Source organism: Nuphar pumila, chromosome 2 (genome assembly GCF_984573655.1).
Source record: "Nuphar pumila chromosome 2, dmNupPumi1.hap1.1, whole genome shotgun sequence".
Classification (NCBI taxonomy): Eukaryota; Viridiplantae; Streptophyta; class Magnoliopsida; order Nymphaeales; family Nymphaeaceae; genus Nuphar; species Nuphar pumila.
In genome coordinates this window covers 129,670,521-129,691,565 of record NC_143250.1, presented here as the reverse complement: position 1 = coordinate 129,691,565, position 21,045 = coordinate 129,670,521, and the positions used below count along the sequence as shown (strand labels likewise).

Genomic DNA, 21,045 nt, shown 5'->3' with positions numbered 1-21,045 from the left:
ACAACTTATAAAAAAATTTTAAAAAAATGATAGAAATTTGCATATGGTTTTCATAGATTTGGGGAAAGCTTACAATAGTGTCAAAAGAAATTTAATTTGGTTAGTGTTAAGAAAGAAATAGATCCCTTATAGATATATTGAAATAGTTCAAGATATGAATACAGGAGCACATATGTTAGAACTACATGTTGTGAAACAAGGTTATTTCCAACCAAGGTTGGGTTACACCAAGGGTCTGTTTTAAACCCATACCTTTTTGCTTTATTTAAAGATGCATAACATCTTGTATCTAGGTAGAAGTCCCTTGGTGTATGATCTAAAGATAATATTCAAAAGCAACAATAACTTTAGAGGAGCATGTTAGAGAAAAAAGATCGATAAATTATTAGTAGAACAAAAACTGAATATATGGAGTGTAAGTTTAGTACATAAGCTAGTGACAATAATGTTATTAGAATCTAAGAGATGCCTATTCAACAATGTCATAAATTTTAGTATTTAAGGTTTATATTACAATAAAATAGGGGATTTGAAAAAGATATCGCTAATATGGTCAATGTCAATTGTATTAAGTGGTGATAAGCTAGTGGCATATTATGTAATAAAAAAGTACTTCTATGACTCAAAGGATATTTCTGTGAGACTGCTATAGGACCAACACAATTAACACTATTATCTAAAGTTGAATGTTAAGCAACTAAAAAATGACATAAAGACCTAGTGCACAGATGCATATGTTAAGATGGATGTTCAGAGTTACAAAAAAAGATAAAATAAAAAATGAATATATTAAAATGTTTCTAGAGGTTAGACCAATAAAAGATAAAATAAGTGAATGATGTTTAATTAAGATAGTTTGGACATACCGTACAGAGACATCTAAGAGTGCCTATGAAAAAAGTTGACATGGTACAAATAAATGTTGTTAAGAAAAAAGAAAGACCAATAAAAACTTGGAATGAGGCAGTTAGAGCTAACATGAAAGATTGTAAAATAACCAAAGTTTTAACTCTAAATATACAAAAATGAGGAAAAAGAATACGTAAATCCAACTCCATGTAATTGGGATAATATATATATATATATATATATATATATATATATATATATATATATATATATATATATATATATATATATATATATGCTTGTATTAGCTTACAAACATGACTAGTGTTTGGCTCACCAAAGCTGTGTCAATCCTTGGCCTGGTATAGACCAAAATAAGTTCTATAAGGTTGACTCAAGCTTAACCTGAGTAGGCTAAACGTTCCATGGTCCTCTTGGGCCATCTAGTGCGGCCCGTTCCCAGGGGTAAGGTGGCGAATACATTTTCTCCTACGGATGTTCTCAATACTAATGCAGCAGATTGGTAGCCAAGTACATTTCCGGCTTAGTTACATCGAAGATGCACACAATAAAAACAAAGGCTGAGTGTGGGTTTTCATCTAGTGCACTGCTAGGGTACAAGGCTGATTACACAGGTGCACAAACCCATATTACAAGCTCAAAAGAGCGAACCCTTATACTCGTAGGTGCTTCACTTAATAATTAACGTGCTTACCAGATTTGAAGCAAAACACATGTGCCATTTGAAAGCGGAAGCTTGAACAAGGAGGGGTTGCAGAGTCGCCGCACGCAGGCTTGTGTGCTGGCTTGCTGCACACTATAGCAGTGCGCAAGTTGTTGCACTAGATACAAAGTGCAACAGACGCACAAAGCATAGTGCTCAGTCACACGCACAAGGGCTTAGCATTGTTGCGGCACATAGATGCGGTGCGCAGGCTATTGCACACAGCTACGAGCTGAAGGTTGCGGCTGCGCGTTGAACCTACGGCATGTGGCCAAGGCCATGTGGGACTTGTCTGAAGGTTGCGTCAACCGAGGAAAGGCTGCAACAATGGGGCAAATGATTTCTGGATGCATCAATCCACCATGCTTCCATTCTTTTGTCCTCAAAAGTGCAGTGCTCGTCACCATCCTCACTGTGCTGACTCACTATAATCATCTATCCTTCTCTACTGCTTAAATAACCCAAACTAATCCCACTTGACTGAAGGACGCAATATAGGTTGGATGAACATTGTCGAAGGAAAATGTTGTTGGGGCCGGCTGGGGATTTTCCCGGAGAGGCCAACTATTCGGCATCCCTGTATGGCGGTGGCCCTGCAAAAACAAAACAAAAACAGGAAAAAGCAGACAGCGTACCTGAGGCTGCCATTGACGGAGGGCGGAGGACATTGCCGGAGAAGGGCGCTCTTCAACTCAGCCGGTCTGCAGCCACCACAAGCGCAGGCTACCATATGCAGATGGTGAGTCGACCTTCTTCCCTCCTAATCTCTGTATTTCCTCTTCTTTATGGGTTGCTTATGAAACCCTTTTATAATCACCGAATGAAAACGATTAAACAACCGTTTTCCTTTTATTCGGTAATGAGTTTAATGGAAAGAGCAAACCTAATGGGGAGCGTTACCCACATCGTGGGTAACCACCACCAACGTGGTGGTTAATCCCAACATTCTCCCACTTGCTCCGACGATAAACTCTTTAACCAAAAAACCTTATGGGAATAACTTGATGAATAAAATGGCCTTTATATTCTATTCTAAAGGTCCTTAGTTGAATATCTAATCCTTAAGAGATTAACAACAACCATAATGAGAATCAAAAACTGAAAGTGATCACTTTATTTACATGCATATGTCAAAAAGAGTTTAACAATTACATCCTCATTACATGTTCGGAATATAATCCCGGTGCTAGCCCTTTAGTAGGAGGATCAACGATCATCTCTTTGGTACCAATATTGACAATATGCACTAAATGATTCTCCGTCCTTTCTTTAACAACAAAATACTTCAATTCCATATGCTTGCATGACGTAGTACTTTTGTTGTTGTTCGAAAAAGACACTGCAACTTCATTATCACAGTAGACCTTCAGTGACTTCCCAATGGAATCGACCACTTTTAATTATGATATGAAGTTCTTTAACCATATAGCCTGCGATGTAGTCTCGTACAATGCTATGAATTCTGCCTCCATGGTGTGGGCAGCAGTGGTCGTATGCTTTCCACTCCTCCAAGAGATCGCTCCCCCAGCAAGTAAGAAGACGTACCCAGTAGTAGACTTTCTACTATCAAGGCATCCTCCTAAATCCGCATCTGAGTAACCAATGATCTCGAGGTGATCAACTTTATGATACGTTAACATATAGTCTTTTGTCCCTTGCAAATACCGCAAGACTTTCTTGGCAGCCTTCCAATGGGGTAAACCTGGGTTAGACTAAAATCTGCCAAGTACCCCTACTGCAAAAGAAATATCTGGTCGAGAACATGTATGCGCGTACTGCAAGCTGCCAACAACTGATGCATATGGATAAGCACTCATCTGTGCTTTGTCAATATCGTTTTTTGGACAATCCTTTAGGCTCAGCTTGTCACCTTTTGATATGGGTGTAGAAGTAGGAGAACAATTCTCCATCCCATATCGCTTTAACACCTTTTCTATATAGGATCTTTGGGAGAGGCCTAGAAAACCTTTTGCTCGGTCTCGACGAATCTCAATGTCAAGAACGTTAGCAGCCTCACCCATATCTTTCATATCAAAATGTGATGCAAGAAATTGTTTTGTCTCTGAAAGTAACTTCATATCGTTGGTTGCAAGTAAGATGTCATCCACATACAACATCAATATAATGAACTTACTCCCACTTTCCTTAAGGTATATACATTGATCAATAATGTTTTCTGTAAACCCGAAAGTCACAATGACTTGAAAAAATTTAATATACCACTGTCGGGAGGCATGTTTAAGTCCATATATTGATTTGTTAAGCTTGCAAACCAAACGATCATTTTCAGAGAAACCAAGAGGTTGTTCCATGTATACCTCTTCATTCAGATCCCCGTTGAGGAACGTTGTTTTCACATCCATCTCATGTAGCTCTAAGTCATAATGAGCTACGAGGGCCAGAATAATCCTCATTGACTCTTTAGTTGATACAGGAGAGAATGTCTCATTATAGTCAATGCCCTCCATTTGGGTGAATTCTTTAGCAACCAATCTTGCTTTATGTCTCTCTATGTTACCTTTGGAGTCCTTCTTGGTCTTAAAAACCCATTTACACCCTACGAGTTTTACTTTTTTAGGTAACGTGACAAGATCCCACACTTGATTTTTAGCCATAGAGTCTAACTCTTCTTTTATGGCTTCAATCCAGTGCGAAGATTGTTTGCTTTCAACAGCTTCCATAAAAGTCAACGGGTCATCATTCATATTTATGAAATCACCAGGCTCCTGAAGGTACACCACATAATCAGGATGTATGGCAGATCTCCTAATCCTTGTGGATCTCCAAACAGGTCATTCCTCAGGCTCAGATTGAACCTGATCATCCTGTTCGTGCTCTTTCGCATTGTCCATAATAGGTTCGCTTTGGATTTGTGCATTAACAATCGAATGATCAACCACACCATCATTAGGAATAACAATGTGGTATCTTTCGATGTTTTCCTTAACAGGTGATGAAACTGGATCTTGCATTTCCTCAAAACCAATGCTTTGAAGTGCACTCAATCCTACTGAACCATCTTCTAGGAATTTAGCCTTATCTGTTTCAACAATCTGTGGTGAGTGAGATGGACAATAAAACCTGTACCCTTTTGATCTTTCTGGATAACCAATGAAATATCCATTGGTTGTTCTTGGATCAAAGGCTTTAATGTGGGGGTTATACAGTTTAGCCTCTGCAAGACATCCTCATATGTGCATATAAGACAGTGATGGTTTCCTACCTGTCCACAGCTCGTAAGGAGTTTTAGGCACAGATTTCATAGGAATCTTATTCAAAATATGCACAGCTGTCCTTAAGGCTTCACCCCACAACTTTATGGGAAGTGTTGAATAATTCAACATGGCCCTGACCATTTCTTTAAGCGTACGATTTCTCCTTTCAGCTACACTATTCTGATAGGCACTGTCAGGCATGGTATATTGAGGCACAATGCCTTCCTCTTTAAGAAATTGCGCTAATGGTCCTTCCCTTTGCCCCATCTCAGTAAACCTACCATAATATTCGTCACCTCTATCAGACCTGACTATTTTAATAACCTTATCGGTTTGTTTCTCTACTTTTTTCTTAAATTCCTTAAACATCTGAAAAACATCAGATTTTTCGAAAATCAAGTAGAGATACATATACCGAGAATAGTCATCAATAAAGGTGACGAAATATTTTTCGCCTGTGTAACAGAGAGAAAACGGTCCACATACATCTGTATGGACTATTTCTATTATCTCACTATTGCGTTTGGCACCCTCTCTATATGTGTTTGTATGCTTAGCCTTTATGCAATCAACACATGGGTCACTGTCAGTAAAATCTAGAGATTGCAAGATCCCTTCATTTACCAGTCTCTTTATTCTCTTTTCAGAGATATGACCCAACCTTCGATGCCAAAGCATGTAAGATTTATCATCTGTCATGCTACGTTTATTTCCAACCAATATGTATTCAGAAGTCAAAGACTCTTGAGTTTGGATCTTCACATTCAATCTATATAAACCATCATAAACTGATGCAAAACCACTTTCAATTGAATTTCTGAATATGAACAATTTGGAATTTTCAAACTTAAAACAATATCCAAATTTATCCAACTTTGAAATTGAAATTAAGTTTTTATTATACGATGAAATATAAAAGACATCATGAAGATCTAAAACTACGCCCGTATTCAGAATAATTTTGCAGGTTCCAACACCCTTCACATGTGAACGCATATTGTTTCCCGAATAGATGCTTTTCTCATGCATTGTTGGTTCCCTTCTGCTCAGGAACAGCTGTAGACAGTTGGAAATATGAACAGTAGCACCAGAATCAATTTACCAGCTATTCTCAGGAATTTGTAATAAATTACATTCATGAGAAACAAATGACAAGTTACCTCTCTTTTCCAACCACTTCTTGTACTTTATGCAATCTGCCTTTATGTGTCCCTTCTTCTTACAAAAGAAGCACTTTATGGGAGCAGAGTTGGATTGCTTGTCTTGGGATGACTTATCCTCAATTGGCTTCTTTCTAGTATTTCTCTTAAATGCATTCTTCCTTGGTCCTACCTTGGACGTATGAGAAACCATATGTGCACTCTGCACCTTCTCATCTTTCATCCTCTCTTCTTCTTCAACACACTTGGACATAAGTTCATTAAATGTCCATTCATCATTATGTGTGTTTTACGAGATTTTGAAAGGTCCATATTCTAAGGGTAATGATGTTAGGACTAAATACACTAGGAAAGAATCAAAGATGGTGAGCTTCATGTCATTCAGCTGAGACGCTATGTTTCTCATCTCCAAAATGTGCTGGCGAATGTTTCCCCCTCCAGTATATTTCATAGATATCAGTTTTGACATCAGGGTACTGGCTTTGGCCTTGTTTGAACTCACAAACTGTGCCTCAATGGCATTCATGAATTCCCTCACTGTTCTGCATTGTGGGATAGCACTTCGAATGTTCTTAGCTACTTTAGATTACAAAAGCAACAAGCTAAGCCTATTCGAGCGCTCCCACTTCTCAAAAGCAATCTTTTGATCAACAGTACTCTGATCAGTGAGGGCAGCGAGTTCATCTATCCTTAAAGTCAGATCTAGATCCATATACCCTAATGCAAATAAAACAGTTTCTTTCCAATCACTAAAATTAGATCCATCTAGAAAAGGTATAGAGCTAGAGCCATCTAAAATCACAGAACTAGAAACTACATGACAAAAGATACGTATCAGGAAGCATTCATACGAGACTAAAACTTTAGTGGAAAAAGCAAAATAATAAAGGCCCTTGATATGCTTCTTTCCAGGCGAGTGAAGGGGATCATCAGAGTCCTACTTTGGTAAGAGCTCTGACATGCGAAACCACTTCGCCTACCAACCATATTCGGTAAAATTAAGGTTCTTATGAAGATAGACCAGCAACACAAGGTATCTTTGGATACACATGTGTGATGTATCTCGATACATTTACCTTATTCTACCCTACTTAAATTCCAAACACGATAAAACTACCTTTGGGTCGTCTATCGTTTCATGAATCTAAGTACAATGTGCATATCAGCTTAGGAACTGTATGCTAGTATAAAATTCATTTATGACTCACGTGTATTCAGTCACTTTGGTGACATGAAAACACTGATTCATCTAACTATCCTTAATGCTAATATGCAAAATTATATCTTAAAATAGTCCGTAAACCGAATGGACCAGACATATGACTCTTGAAATGATTCTAAAACTGAATGAACCTGTCATATATTCCACGAACCATTCTTAAAGCACTCTGAACCGGTCTGAAACAGCCCCGAACCGGTTCTGAACCTTATGAACCGGGTCAAGTATGAACAAAAAGTTCATAAAAACCCTATAACCGTATGCCAAAATCCATGTATTTTCTTATATTTAAGAAAACAGGGACTTAGCATCTCGGAACCGGTGAAAAACTGGAAGGAACCGGCCAAAAACGGCTCTGAACCGGTCCCAGAAAGGGGATGAGTCAGTCCCTGATCCGGTTCAGGCCAAATAGTGCATGGACCCTCCTGGATCTGGGTCAGACCCGACTGCAAACTGGATCCAGGTCAGACCCGGGGTTATTCGGATCCGAGTCGGACCCGATACAAGCTGGATTCGGGTCGGAACCAGTATGGTCTGGATCCGGGTCGGACCCGGTATGGACTGGATCTGGGCCAGACCCGATATGGATTGGATTCGGGTCTGACCCAGTTGCAACTAGATTCGGGTTGGACCCGGTACATACCGGATCCGGATCTGATCCGGGGTTTACCTTATCCGAGTCGGACCCGAGTAATATCCTGATTTCGGTCTACCCGGTAGCTACCGGATCCGGGTCAGACCCAGAGGCTCCTTGATCCGGGTCGGACCCGGTTCATACCGGATCCGATAAAGGATCCCGATATTAAACCATGAAACACGAAATAGGGTTTTCAAAAAACCCTATTTCGCAGTTTCACTCACCGTCGCCACCTATCGGCGACCAATATCGTTGTTTGCCGGCGATCAACGCCGGCGCCTTCCGGCGACCAACGCCGCCGCCCGCCGACGACCAACGCAGTCGCCTGATGGCGCTTCTTTTCCAGCGAAAGCAGCCATCCGTCGGCCAAAAACGCAGAAGCCTTCAGAAATCCGGCGACTCAATAGTCGCCGATGACGGCTCCTGCAGCCTGCTAATGGCGAATGGAGAAGGAAACGCTGGCGGGGTCCTCGCCAACAGAAAACCCCCAAAAACATAGGTAAGAGTTTTTTTTTTTAATCAGTATGTCGCCCAACGGTGACAGTCGCCGGTGCCGGCGACAGGCGCCGGTGACCAGCAGCAGTGTCACCCCACGGTGACCTGCTTTGCTGGTCGACCCAGAGCACACCCCGCAGCGGAAGCGGGGTGTGGGCCCATAACCCAATGTTGGGGCCGGCTGGGGGTTTTCCCGGCGAGGCCAACTAATCGGCATCCCTGTATGGCGGTGGCTCTGCAAAAACAAAACAAAAACAGGAAAAAGCAGACAACGTACTTGAGGCTGCCATTGACGGAGGGCGGAGGACATTGCCGGAGAAGGGCGCTCTTCAACTCAGCCGGTCTGCAGCCACCACAAGCGCAGGCTACCGTATGCAGACGGTGAGTCGACCTTCTTCCCTCCTAATCTCTGTATTTCCTCTTCTTCATGGGTTGCTTATGAAACCCTTTTATAATCACCGAATGGAAACGGTTGAACAACTGTTTCCCTTTTATTCGGTAATGAGTTTAACGGAAAGAGCAAACCTAATGGGGAGCGTTACCCACAACGTGGGTAACCACCACCAACGTGGTGGTTAATCCCAACAAATGTGCCTGCTAGCACAGAAACTACTATCACATGTTGTAGAGGCGCATGTGACATGACAACTATTGTCGTGCCACAAAAGTGCATGCAGCGCACAATAGCTAATGTTGCATGTTGGGGGATGTATGGCACACAAGGAAAGTGTGTGCATGACACTTTGCTAGCTCACGGTAGGCACACTGATGTTGTGGTGCATGCGAGAAGCGTGATGTTGTGGTGCATGCGAGAAGCGTGCGACCATGTCTGAGCGATGCATAGCTGCTTGGGGGGGTTCTTGACTTGCGCAGGAAGCACATGGCTACAGTAGATAGACTGGCTGAAAGGTGTGCACATCCAGATGAACTTAGCTTAAGGGCATGCAAATTGAATGACCTTCGGTTGTCCACCAAAAGGAGGTGCACAGGCTGCTGAAAACTTTCTCCAAGGGGGTTTCCACACCTTGAAGCTTGTCTATGCTCGAATGAAGGTTGTCTATGTGGAGGTGGTTGCATGTGATGCTTGTATGTATTCATTCTGTGCACACTTCTCCTCGTTGATTACGTAGACATATTCATTTGTCTCATTTGTGCTCTGCGGTGCCCCAAGAGAGTCTTTGTTATCCGGTGAGTGTTGGTAAAGGTAGGACATATAATACGTATGAGTACATTCACCACTCAAGTGAAGACAAGATCCGCCTGGATCAAAAAACTGGTTTTGGGCATTCATCAAAACCATCAATCTTACGTTGCGAAGTCAACCATAGATGAACAATGTCTCACTTAGGAGCTTCTCATGCACTGCGAACCATTTTGCCCCAAGTGAGTCATCCTCAAAGTAATTCACAAGTCGACCCTTATATGGCAGGCTCGTAGGTGCAACGGTGTAGACTGTGCAACCTTCACTCCAATGGTTGCCACATATCCATGCTCCTGCGGACCATGTGCTACTAGCTTTTGGCCTCCTCGAGTGAATAAGAGAGCCGCTCCTATGATGCTTTTGGACTATCACTCTTGTGCGAGTGATATTCTAACTCATGGGAGCCAAACCAATTCTGTGAGGCTCTATCATGCGCGCTTCTTGCCTCTTTATGTTTTTATCGATTTTGGAGGACTCATGATTCTCTCTAAGCATATTTTATTTATGTTTCCTTGACATTAGAACCCATAATCTCAGCATGCCTTCCATTGTGAGCAGTTTCAAACAACTCACCACCTCGAAAGCATTCCCACCCGTTGTTTTCGCTTTGACTTCACCTCCTCTTGAAAAGCGTGGATGAAGGCTAGGCATATTGACAATGTGGGGATTTGGATTTTTGTCACTTAGACACCTCTTCGAGTCATGGAGAAGATCCTTGTGACTCCTGATCGTATGGAGTGGCTGTGCCATCTCCACGATTGCAACGTGCCCGGGTGTAGCATGCATAACATTATGCTTCATTGGTTGCTCAAGTGGCTGGTCCACTTGGCATTCTTGTTGCTCAATCTTGGCATTAACTCAGGAGCTTTCTTGGGAAATGAATGCAAGCACACATTCCCCAGAGTATGGCTTGACAAGCTACTCCACTGTCTCCTCACGTGGCATACGTTCAATACTGGGGTTGTAGGTTATGAGCCCATAAGCAATGTTCGATCTTGGGCATGTGTATTGAACTGTGCCACCATAGTGCATTAGTGTCGTGTCTTGACTTGGCGCCATTCTTCACACACCATTGATGTGGTGTGATGCTATAGAATACTTGATCTGCTACGTCGACCCGAAGAGATCTTGGGTTGTAGTACCATTTGCGGCAAAGGAGTCTACGAGCAAGAGGAATACTGACGTCTCCAAGAGTCATGAGCCGTGTGGGTACGGGAAGGGTGATTGACTTTGGAAGGCCGATCTCATTTAACCCATCCATCGGATGATGCTTTTTCCACACGGTTCTAGGTCATGTCCCATCCAATAGGATGTTGACCCTAAGGCAACTTACCGCTCTTAGACTCAGGCTTGTCCCTTTGTGGGGCATAGCCTTTTGTCTCTTTCCATCATCGAGAGGGTTCCCTTATGTTGTCTTCTTTTTCCTTTACATGCATAGCAAGATGGGTGAGGATCTCTTTAAGCCGCCCTAAGCAAGGTTGTTAAATGGGATGAGGCGAAGCGAGGCGTTGAGCCTGTTATGAAGCGAGGCGTAAGCCTCAAGGCGTTGAAGCGTAAGCTTCATGATCAAAATAATAAAATATATAATATTAATAAAATAATGAAATTTTATTAATAATTTTACCTTAAAACATAGATGATAAGAACATTCACCAGAATTAAAAAGTTTTCTCTGGCATTCTTTTTTAGTTTAGCAGAAAAAGAAATCTGCCAGCGCCTTCTTCAAACTGCAAACACTTACGAATTAAAAAGTTTATAAAATCCACCACTATAAAGGGTACCAAAATTTAGAAAGGAAAAGCATATTCCTTGAAACAGTCCAGGCTAGAAATCAAATTTGAACTCCGATCAGTCAGTTCATGTTTGGATGGGGTAGGAAACGAGTTTAGGTACAAACTCCATTTAGATTCAAACCTGTTCAGGAACAGTTTGGGTCGGACATGAAAACAGGTCAAATACAAATGACTTTGGCACTACACTTTTCCTACCGAATAACCAAGACGAGATTCGATCTTCAGACCCCAATATTCCAACCTATGGATCTACGACCCCAAATGAACGATATTGTACAGGGGTGATATCATACTTTGAAATCCACAAGGGGAGATGAGAAGAAAAAAGGGTAGAAAACAAAAGAAATTTTGTTGGGGGAAAAGTAGGTGACTCACCTTCAAGCGCCTTCTTCTGCTGCCACGAGTGAAGCAACCGAGCAACACGTTTCAAGAGCCCCAACCCCCAACCGTCTCCTCCGTCCTCTTTAGGCAACCACCGCGCCCGCTGGTGCAGGCGGCATTCACAAGACAAAAGTGGGAGATGGCGTCGACTCAGAAGGAGGAGCAGGAGAATGGAAACAGGGTGGAGGATGCAGGTCCGAAAGGACTGGAGCCGTACCGGGCAGCTGCGCAGCAGAACGCCCTCGAAGCGATTCGAGCCAAGCTGAACTCTGCGTGGAGGCCGGGCCTGGTGACGCTGATGCTTACGCCTTAGAAGCGAAGCGCGTCTCGATGTGAGGCGCACGCTTCACCCATGTGAAGCGTGCGCTTCAAGACTCAAACGCTTCACTACAGTGCCTCAACACCTTCAGCGTGCGCTTCGCCTCTGAAGCGTACGCTTCAGGTACTGAGGCGTTCGCCTCTCACAACACTGGCCCTAAGTAATTTTTCACCTCTTGGACATTTTGGGTTAATCTTCTCAACACTTCGGCTTGAGAAGCATTGATTTGGACTATGGTGACCTTCTCTTTGTCATGATACGACGCATAACTACTCTTGGCTTGGATGCCAAAAAATGTTGTAGCGTCATCCTTAACTCAGGTTCCCACAAATACCATAGCGCCACCCTTAGCTTTGATACAAATTGGTGTGGCCCGTTCTCAAAGGTAAGGTGGCAAAACATTTTCTCCTATGGATGTTCTCAATACTAATGCAGCAGACTGGTAGTAGAGTACATTTTCGGCTTAGTTACATCGAGAACGCACACAATAAAAACAAAGGCTGAGTGTGGGTTTCGTCTAGCACACTACTAGGGTACAAGGCTGATTACACGGATGCGCAAACCCAGATTACAAGCTCAAAAGAGCAAACCCTTGCACTCATAGGTGATTCACTTAATAATTAACGTGCTTACCGGATTTGAAGCAAAACGCATGTGGCATTTTGAAGCGGGAGCTCAGACAAGGAGGGGTTGCGGAGCTGTCGCACACAGGCTTGTGTGCTGGCCTGCTACACACTGTAGCAGTGCGCAATTTGCTGCACTGGATGCAAAGTGTAATAGCAAGGGCTTGGCACTGCCGCGGCACACAGATGCGGTATGCAGGCTGCTGTGCACGGCCGTGGTGTACAGACGTGGTGCGCAGGCTGCTCTGCACAGCCGCGGGCTGAAGGCTACGGCTGTGTGCTGAACCTTCGGGATGTGGCCGGGGCCGTGCGGGACTTCTTCGAAGGTTGCATCAATGGGGGAAAGGTTGCAGCAATGAGGCGAATGGCTTCGGGACGCATCACATCCTACCTAGTGCCTATTCTTGTACGTAACCTTACTCTAACAGAAAGTCAGTTGATGATGGTTAAAAAATGGCCACCTTAGAAAAGCAAATATTACATACCGACTGTAATCCAAACAACGAAACCAGGTAGTCAGTTTTTATAAAAACCAGAAAAACTAGGTTTTCAAACAAACATGTTTTCAAAAGAACAGTTTTTTCTAAGTGTCATCCAAACGCCCCCTTATTTGCTTATGTTTTTAGTAAATCTGACCCTTGGATGCAATTTACATTATCTGTTTTGTGGGGATCAGCATTTAGATCTAAAGATTTTGACACTGGAGCAAAATTTTCCATCGGTTGAAAAATCTACAGTTGTAAATGCATCAGATTGTCTAAACTAAAATATATATATATATATATATATATATATATATATATATATATGTTTTGTAAAAAAACACATTTTTTTATGATGAAGGAATCCTCACTAAGAACCGGGTCACTTAACGGACTTGTCACCCGACCATGGTAAAACTCCGGGTTGAGGACATGACCACCTGGCCTAGCCTTGCCTTACGTACCCCAACCCTATAAAAACAAGCCACAATTCCAAGGTTGATTTTCACTAAATCAAGCATGCTGAACACATTTATATTAGATTGAGCTAAATCAACTTGCATAATCAGATTTTAAATAAATTGTGGCATATAAAAGATTGTAGCAAATGTGTTCCTTTAGTTGCAAAACTTTTGATGTGTATATTGTGGACCGTCAATAATCTTATCTTACAAATCTTGATTGCACAACACAATGATGTTTTAAATAAATCCGCTGAATCAAAGGATAAATTTATTCCGATTCAAAGGGCATGTTTGGAAGCGAACAAATTTCTCATAGGAAAAGAAAAGTTTGCTTATGAGAAGTTTTGAAATGATAATTTTTCTAAATGAAATTTTTTCATTTGTTTGTGTAGTATGATAAAAATAAAATGGAAAATGAAAATTCAATCTCAAGATAGAAAGAGAACAATTTACAGAGAAGGATGGAGAGATTAGGGAGTACCTGAGAGGAGTGGCTGGAGTGCTTGATCTGGTAAGTCTGGAGGCCATGGAAGTGGTGGAAGAGATTGAAGATCTCTCGGGGTTTGACGTCTCCCGAGAAGACGACGATGAAGAGGGTCCTGAGCTCGTCATGGTAACCCTGCAGGGGAGGAGGCAGGTAGGCCGAGTGAACAACGGCTGCTGCTGCCAGTGGTGGTGGTGATAGTGATGCTGCTGGTGGTGGTGGGGGTGCTGAGGAGGGTAGTTAAGGTGGTGGTGGTGCCATTGGGCTGGGGAAGATATGGGTAGTGGTGAGGGTTCTGAAGGTTGGACGCCACCGTCCCTCCGTAAGCAGCGACTATGCAGGTGGAGAGAAGAGAGAAATTTTTTGGAAATATTCTTCCACCCCTTAGAGCAATGTTTCGTATAAAAAAATATACTTTTTAGAAAAACTCTCTAAAAAAAATTCCCTCTTTGTTGAAACCATGAAAAAATCATACTTTTTTCTTATCTGTTTTCACTTTTCCTACATCTTTCTCACTTTCAAACATGCCCAAAATATACTGGTTTTTCCATTCTGAGTACGTGAACGGATCGATCATAGCTGGCAGCGCGCCCCTTCTCAGCCCGACAAGATATCGTGACTGATTCACTGGTTTTGGCATCCCCTTTATTTGATTCCTCTTTCCCCCAACCGCGCACTCTCTCTCAAACATGTACACATGAACAGTCACCATCATCTTCCCCAACTTTAATTTCACTTGCATGTGGCCGTACGAGGGTCTTGGATGTGATAATTGCTCTGGGAAAGTGAGGGTTGGTTGGAAATACTGTTACCCATGAGTGTGAAGCAAAAGTATGCATTTTTCTTGATCGTGATTACGACCATTCATTCGTTGATCAAAGATAAAGAGCCAGGTAGGGGTGGCAATAGTGTCGGGTTGGCGGGTCAGCATACCTCAACCCGAACCCGACCCGTTTATTAAACGGGTCGGCTGTGGCAAACACGAACCCGGCCCGTTTAATAAACGGGTAACCCGACACGACCCGCCAACCCATTTAATAAATGGGTTGGGTCGGGTAAACGGGTTCTCAGGTTTGTGGGTCGGGTTGGCGGGTTGACGGGTCGGGTTGGCAGGTTGGCGGGTTGGCAGACGGGTTGGCGGGTTGACCCACCCGCCTAACCCGTTTATTAAACGGGTCAGGAGGGTTGGCATACCCCTAACATGAACCCGACCCGTTTAATAAACGGGTTAGGCGGGTCGACCCGTTTATTAAACGGGTTTGTTTTTTCCAAACCCGAACCCGCCTAAGAGGCAGGTTGGCGGGTCGTGTCAGGTTTTGCCACCCCTATAAAGAGGCATGAAGCCTTGACTTTCTAATTTTTTAATCCTTGGGGATGATTAAGAACTGGTCTATGTGTGGTGTGGGCTATGATTATAAGGCTAGCTAGTAAACGAGCCTAACGAACCCAGTTGGATTGAGCTGACTCGGCTTGTGTTGGTGTTTCCTAGCTAAGTTCAAGCTTAGCTCAATTTGAATGAGACGAGGTGGTTTATGTAAAAACTTTCTATGTTATATATATATATATATATATATATATATATATATATATATATATATATATATATATATATATATATATATATTCAACCCTTTTTTTGGAGGATGTGCTTGGCATGGTGAATTTGCTCAGGATCATCCATTGGACCGTGTATTTTTTTATGAACGAGCCAAACCAAGCCGAATCATGAGCTTCTAGGTTCCTTTAAAAGGAGTAATTAATGACCGTTAACCACCAAATAATTATAATGAAAATTAAAACAAAGAGAAGAAACTACAAATTTCTCTTTTTTTTTTAACTTATTATCGATCAACTAATGTCATAAAATTCGTTGTTGCCAATACATACCTTTTTTTTTATAGGAGATTTATGTGAAAAATTGTCTTGGAGGTTCCTTTATTTAAAATGTTGCCTTATCATAATACAGATCACGACTACTTTAGTTGTAGTATTTTTTAAGATGGTTTTACATGAATGACTACTTTAATCATTTCCTTTTTCTTTTAAAATGGTTAGGATCAAGATGCAATAATAGTGCACAAGAGGAAGGAGACCCCACATATATAGGCTAAAATTGGTGAGCCTAACTTCTTTACAAAACACGTTCCGTGGTCAGGCAGGGCAGCACATTTTTTTTGTGCAACGTGGTTGCTCTCTGATCCGCACTCCATTTCCACGGAGAAGTATCCCTCTCTGTCTCTCTCTTGGCTTTGTAATAGCTTGTCCTGCAACCATCATTGGGGAAGCAGATCAGGTCATGCTGAACATGAGCGTTTTTTCTCATGCCGACATCGTGACCATTAAAAAAAGCTCAAAAAATCAAATAAAATCAAGTGGCATTCATCCAAAATGCAAACAGACGGCCACGATTTCGGCATGAGCAAAAACGCTCATGTTCACCATGACCTCTCATCATGGGACGTATAAAACCTTGTGCTGCCATCATCACGTACAGTATGATCATGTGGATAGTATCAAATCTTTTAAAAGGGTATTACTGACAAGTGACGTTCTCTCTCTCTCAAATAAACAATCATTACCACCTCAGTATTTTTCTCCATTTTACACTAAGGTGGATTCGTAACAGCCTCGAATGTGGACACAAGAGGCCCACTCCCTTCTTTTCAAAAAGGAAGCAAGGCTTCTCGTCCCGAAAGAAAATCAAAATAACACAGCTGAAGCAGTTTAAGGGGAAAAAAAATGCTTTTTTGTGGTTTGACAGAAGAAAAGAAAGGGCTTTCAAATATTGTTTCTCAAATGCAAGGAGTGACGGATCTACGCTGAGCTGGGGGGAAATCTTGGTCTTTTTTGGTCCCTGACTTTTGAAGTTGAAGAGATTTTTTTTTTTTTTGAAAGCAAAGCAAGAAATAAAGATGCGTATTGCTTTTTCCTTTTGGGTTTATGGGGTTTACCCCATCAACCAACAAACAAAGATTAAAAATGTAAAGAAAATATGACTCCATATATTCCATATGTGACAAATATCCACCTTTAAGCTAATTAGTTTTGTCAAGGTGCTGACGCATTATCTGTTATCTTAAGTAGGTAAAGTTCAATGCAATATTATTGCTCTCTCTCTCTCTCTCTCTCTCTCTCTCTCTCTCTCTCTCTCTCCTACGATGTGTCTTGAATACAGTACTTTTACGTAGAAATGTTGAATAGAGATGTTAGCTTTAACAATCATTTCTGCACTAAAATAGCATTTAAAAAAAAACTTTGGTTTGAAAATGTCACTCAGCGGATACTGCTATACAAATAATAATTTAGGGCAAAATATAAGCAACCTCGAAACAACCACTTGATGATTCCTAATGCATGTGATTAAAATCAGGTACATTTAAAGCATCTCTCAAGTGGCGAGAAATAGCCTGCATTCCATTCTCAATAGCTTACTTGACGTTCTCAAGTAAACCTGGAAATTAGCAATCATCCTTGGCTTAGACTTTAGCCACACACACACACACACACAGGCAAGAATGCCACCCTAAAACACTAAAACATGGTATGGGAACATAATAGCAAACTCTTCTTATATAATAACTCCTAAATTACCATGTCTGTGACGTAGGCAAATTTTCTCTTTCACTATTACGCTAATTAACTGAACCAACATCAAAGGGCATATGCTTTTGCAATGATAAAAATTTAGTTACTTCACAGCTCTCTTTCATGCTGATCATCCATTGGAATAAGTTTTTAACCCATTTAGATATGCCTGAAAGCTTGCATTACACTTTTAATTTTATGCTTAGCTTGTGCATATAATAAAGCCATACAAGCCCCGCTCCGTCACCAATTTCCGAAGTTTTTGGTCCGTATCCCACCAAAATTGCATTGGACATACCATCATGCAATTAATAGTGGTCTAAAATGCCATAGCCTACAGATTAGGCTTGTATATATCCACCACCCGATTTCGAATCCATACAGGAACATAACTTGCATGGAATGATAACATTCCTTTTACGGTGATTGATCTTCCCCTATGGACACTTTTTAGAAATCGAAGGTGGATGGTGCGGTGTCAGGTATGGATTTATATGCTGAAGATAAACCACATAAAACAGCCAAACCTAGCTAAGCTATCATGTTAAAATCAACGCACTCTTGTTATCATCTCCTCCCCTTCTGATCCCATGGTGCATTCCTTGTCTTCTTCTAAAGCAGGACTGTGATCAAGTGGGTGAGGGGAGTGACCCTTCCCAAATGCCCTCACGTGGTCCTTCAGTGACCTCTTGTGCTTGAATTCCGAGCTGCAGGTGCAGTGCCAGAGCTTCCCACAGTTCTTCTCGTGGGTCCTCCAGTCACCCTTTACCGCAAAGGGCTTGGTGCACTTCCTGCACTTGTAAGGCTTGTGCCAATGCTTCCTCTTGTAGTGCGTCTGAAGGGTCCTGAAGTCCTTGAGCGGCCTCGCTCGAGGGTGGTCTATGTTGTTCTTGCAGCCCTGCGCACAGCAGTAGCAAGGGAGCCTGAGCATACCTGTGGGCTGTGTCCCCTTGAGAGACTCTGGCCCTCTTCTGTACATCGATCCATGCCCCCACATGTGCATCTGTTTTTACACACACATTCAAAAAGGCTTTTAGACTCTGATCACCATGACAACATGCTTCTTTTGGTTGCACAGAGAATCCAATATCTATATAATAGAGCGAGGTTTCATAAAGCTAGCGCTACTTTTAGTTGAAGGAAATCAAATATACTGAGATACTTGCTAGTGTTTGCCAAGTTTCTTTCCGAAATCTTTGATCTTTTCCCCGTTTGCCCTGACAGAGTTGTAAGGATGATTTTTTCAACATAAAAGGAGAACAAAAAAAATTAATACTCTTCTTGTTTGACATTGCTAAAATATAGTCTCTAGAATCATTGAAAGTTCTGTAGCTAATGCACATACAACGCAATACATGGGGATTTTTATGTTCAAACAAAGACATTTCCTCCTTTTCTTTTAATGTACACCCTCTTCAGCGTGTGTGCACGTGCGTGCGTGCGCGCGTGTGTGGATAGGGGCTAGCTAGTGAGGGCGTATGCTACAGTTTTGGATTAGTGTTTGGTGATTTTTAACTCTGCAACTTGATAATTAAAATAAATTAATCTTCACTTTAGTCTCAGTTCCCAAGGATACCTGAATAAAAGGACTAAAGCTACAATCATATTCTCACGGTTAATTTTCACCTTTCAATAAAGAATATCCCCAAGAGATGATGGCGTTTACTTTGTATTACAGGACGTTTTTTTTCTTTCTTAGGATGCTTTGCATGAAACAATGGTGGTTCAGTTGTGTATGCGATGCTCAAGTATGGTGATACAGGTGTTATTTTCACTTTAAAAAAAAAGGACATGGTGACGTTATAAAGATGACATTATCTGGTGTTTGAGATTAGGAATTTCATGATGGTAGTGAGTTTGGACATTCGGCGTACAAAGACACCTAACGGCATTAGTTGTGCAGATCTAATTATGAACAATAGTAGTTTGTCAAGTGTCTAAGGTGTTGTTAAGACGATTACTTTAATTTTTCTGTAAAACTAATCGTGGCGTCGAGGTGCTCTCTCTCTCTCTCTCTCTCTCTCTCTCTCTCTCTCTCTCTCTATATATATATATATATATATATATATATATATATATATATATATATATATATATATATATATATATATATATATATATATATATATATGTATTGAGATTTGAAATATACCAAATCACTTTTGGACCATCAAGGACTATTTTTCATTTTCCCTATAGGTTGAGTTGTAGAGGACTCATTTTTTCATAGTATATGCTTATAGATTGATCAGATCTGCCGCGGTCTAGTTTTCAAAGGACCGGTGCAAGCCACTTAATGCGTTGTTAGTTTGTAGATGAAAAAACCACGCGCCTGTGCGCGCGCGCACACACACACACACACACAGAGAGAGAGAGAGAGAGAGAGAGAGAGAGAGAGAGAGAGAGAGAGAGAGTCCAAACCTGCATGTTGTTGTACCTATTGAAGCTCTTATTGCAGACCGAGCATGTAAACTGTGTAGCTCCAACGAGGATCTGTGAAGGTGTTGGGATCCAGTACTTGCTTTTCAAGTTTCCACCATCTCTTCTTTGATTACCCTGATCAGACCCTTTCCCCATGTAGTCCTCTTCCTCTCCTGAATTAGGCAAACCGATGTGTAGGGCAACCATCGCTTGCTCATCATCTTCTTCACTTTTCACAACCAAACTCTCTCTTGGTACTGATGTGACCTTTTTCTTTGGTGGCGGCTTCCTTTCTTCAAACTGGCTAAGCAAGGGAAGGCACCGCGTCTCTTCAACATGGTGAGTCTCCTCTTCAACATGGTTTCGATAGAAGAGTGGTAGGCTTAAGAAATCCATGGCATACAGTTTGCCTGAGTGAACAGATTGAGCAAGAGTCTGAGAAGATCCGATCGGCAAGATTTCCTTTGGTGTTTGAGACCCTGAACCTGATTCCTTCAGCCACTCAACAAAAGTGGTAGCCGGATGATCTTTAATTTTCATCTGAGAGAGAGAGAGAGAGAGGCTGGTGGGATCGCTCGGTGGACAAACGACGCGCTTTCACACGGGAGCAGACAAAGGGCAAAGGAAGCGCGCTTTGTCTCGACGACGTGGACGCAACCGATTGGGTCCGAGTCGTCTCGGCCAAATTCTATGGCTTCTGGTCCGAACCTTTTGGTTTTAATTCTACGAACGTCCCCTTTGGCTGTACGCACGTGGCGCGCATTACGTACATCAACGTATACCATTTTTTGTTTATACTGTGCACTCACTGGACACTGCTCCTACCAGACAACCGGAACCCCGTTGGTATCAACGTATACTAAATTGATCTTGGTGTATTTCTGCTAAATGCCAAGATATTAATATTTTAATGGTGTTTGCCACTGACGTCATTCTCTTCCTTTATTCTGGGATTGGTACTAGTAGGATCAAAGCCTCACTAATTGTGAGTTA

At 41.8% G+C, this 21,045-nt stretch overlaps 1 pseudogene across 1 annotated transcript; it reads right to left on the bottom strand.

The window, feature by feature from the left end:
* Nucleotides 1-17,650: 17,650 nt before the first annotated feature.
* Nucleotides 17,651-20,592, bottom strand: LOC149847097 (zinc finger protein WIP6 pseudogene; annotated as a pseudogene). Its single transcript, XR_016428534.1, has 2 exons — nt 20,053-20,592; nt 17,651-18,634 (listed from the first exon to the last, which is right to left on the bottom strand). The product of XR_016428534.1 is annotated as a zinc finger protein WIP6 pseudogene (transcript).
* Between the last annotated feature and the right edge of the window lie 453 nt (nt 20,593-21,045).